This window comes from Vigna umbellata, chromosome 1 (genome assembly GCF_029865625.1).
Source record: "Vigna umbellata cultivar VRB3 chromosome 1, Vumbellata_1.0, whole genome shotgun sequence".
NCBI classification, from domain to species: domain Eukaryota; kingdom Viridiplantae; phylum Streptophyta; class Magnoliopsida; order Fabales; family Fabaceae; genus Vigna; species Vigna umbellata.
Genome location: NC_142165.1, coordinates 93,469,197 through 93,471,942, shown reverse-complemented (window position 1 = coordinate 93,471,942; position 2,746 = coordinate 93,469,197). Strand labels below are relative to the sequence as shown.

General features: G+C 46.3%; 1 pseudogene; it reads left to right on the top strand.

Moving 5' to 3' along the window:
- Positions 1-232: 232 nt before the first annotated feature.
- Positions 233-2,485, top strand: LOC124834321 (phospholipase A1-Ibeta2, chloroplastic pseudogene; annotated as a pseudogene).
- The last annotated feature ends 261 nt before the right edge of the window (positions 2,486-2,746 follow it).

The following is a 2,746-nucleotide window of genomic DNA, read 5'->3' as shown; positions in this document are numbered from 1 at the left end:
TTATGATAACTTAGTACACTACAATTAATTTTAGGCATCACACTTTCCATGATAAAATGTTATATGTGTAGATTTCGTCATTATAAACTTCTTGAAATTGCATCCACTTTAAGTTTACCCTGCAATTGAAATTATTTTAAATTTATATATTTCGTTTATTTTTTATTTGTTCCGAAACAAAATAATGATAAAGTGAAAAGAGAAAAAAAAAAGTTTGGATCTGTATTTTGAAGGCTTTATTGAATAGCAGTACTTTATTATGTGGAGCTTTAATTTTTCATATGCTCCAAAAGTGACATGGTGGATATCCTAGGTTCTTTCCGTAATATTTGACCAAAAGCGATGGCAAAACCCAAACATCAATTCTTTAAATAGCTCTCTTGTTCCCTCCAGTGATAGTTGGTTTCGTGTTCCGCCATTATCCTGGGAATTCAGTTGAGTTGACGCTGTCTCCTCCGTCGCCACCCTCTTCTTTCAACAATCTCAAAATCCCTTATCAACCATGATGCAGATCAGCTCCACCATACCCGCACACAACCTTCACATGTTCCAGACAAGACGCGCCAGTTTCCGCTGCCGTGCCTCTCCCCTCAACCCTTCTTCCACCACCCCACTTCCAACCACCTCTTCTTCTCCTCAGCACGTCAAACCGCTCACCTCCACCGAATCCACGCGCTTGCACCTATCAAACCTCGACAAGTTCCTCCACAAGCAATCGCCAACTCAACTCAACAACCCACCACCGCACCAACAGGAACAAGTCGCAATTCAAAGCACCGATGACAAGACAGCGACGACAGTGGAGAAGAAAGGAAAGAACATTCTGGAAAGCCTCAACCTGGCCCGTCTCTGGCCGGACATGAAAGCCACCGAGGAAATGTCGCCGCGCCACCTCAACCGCCTCCAGCGGCTGCTCTCCAAGACAGCGGAGTACTCCCCGCGAAACGTCCTCGGCAGCCGGTGGAGAGAGTACCACGGCAGCCACGACTGGAAAGGCATGCTAGACCCTCTGGACGAGAATCTCAGGCGAGAAGTGGTGCGCTACGGAGAGTTCGCGCAAGCGGCGTACCACTCCTTCCACTCCAACCCTGCCATGTCAGCGGAGGAGCCACCCCTCCCGCGCCAAATGATCCTACCCGACAGATCCTACAGGGTAACCAAATCCCTATACGCCACGTCATCAATCGGGTTACCGAAATGGGTGGACGAGGTGGCCCCGGATCTCGGATGGATGACCCAGCGGTCCAGCTGGGTCGGGTTCGTGGCGGTTTGCGATGACAGGAGAGAGATTGCGCGTTTAGGTAGGCGGGATATCGTTATCTCCCTGCGCGGAACCGCCACGTGTCTGGAGTGGGCCGAGAACATGCGGGCCCAGATGATAAACATTTCCGAAGAGGAGGCCGATGGGGAGGCGGAGGAGAAGGCAAAGGCGAAAGTGGAGTGCGGGTTTTTGAGCCTTTATAAAACGAGAGGCAGCCAGGTGGGTAGCTTGGCGGAATCGGTGATCGAAGAGGTGAAGAGATTAATGGAAGTTTACAAAGGGGAAACACTGAGCATTACAATCACGGGACACAGTTTAGGTGCCGCACTGGCTCTGTTAGTGGCGGATGACGTGAGCGCGTGCGCCGGTGACGTGGCACCCGTGGCTGTTTTTTCGTTTGGTGGGCCGAGGGTGGGTAACAGGGCTTTTGGAGAGAAACTGACAGGGCAAAACGTGAAAGTGCTGAGAATTGTGAATTCGCAAGATGTGATAACGAGGGTTCCTGGGATGTTGGTGAGTGAGGAGGTGGAGAAGAAACTGAGACGGTCGAAGGTGGGTGGGGTACTGAATATGGTGGTGGATGAGTACTCGCACATGGGGACAGAGCTGCGCGTGGAGACGAAAATGTCGCCGTATTTGAAGCCGGATGCTGACATGGCATGCTGTCATGACTTGGAGGCTTACCTGCACCTCGTTGATGGGTTTTTGGCTTCGAATTGTCCTTTTAGAGCGAATGCGAAGCGAAGCTTGACTAAGTTAATGCAGTATCAGGGTGGCAATGTGAAAAAACTTTATACCACCAAGGCTAAGGCCTTGAGTCTTAACCTTGAAAGACAGGGTTCATTCTCTATCTCTGGTTGTTTGCCCAGTCCCTCTTGAAAATTCAATTCAATTATAAATGTGAATACAACAATTATACCATCCTTATTCTCTTCTTCTTTATACCAAACTTCATAAAACATTATATTATTCCAACTCCCCTCTTCCTGTCGGAAATATTTCCAACCGACCAATCTAATTTGCATATTTAGGAATTTTACTTCTAAACACTTAGTGCTGTGACTTACATGCAACATACTGAGGGAAAAAGAGCCGAAAACCATGTCAACTACACTCAAATGTGAACTAGACTTGTACAACTTCAAACTATTGGCCGGTGCTACAAACCTTACATATTCTACGAATTTCGTTGACGCGCCGGATTCATCCTCACTACATATACTTCTCCAATAAATCCTATATTTATTCCTGCTTCTAAGTTACCTGTTCCACACTCCAACCAATTTTATTTAAAATTAATGTATATATTGTGCAATTCTGGAAAATAAATATAATTTTTCAAACTTAAAAAAAAATTAAAAGGAAGATATTATTTAACTGTTAGGTTACTACCGAGTAGGTTATACCGACCGGACATGCTTGAGTAACTACCGAGTATGTTAGACCGATCGTCCAAGAACGACAGAAGTGTTAATTAGACCGACC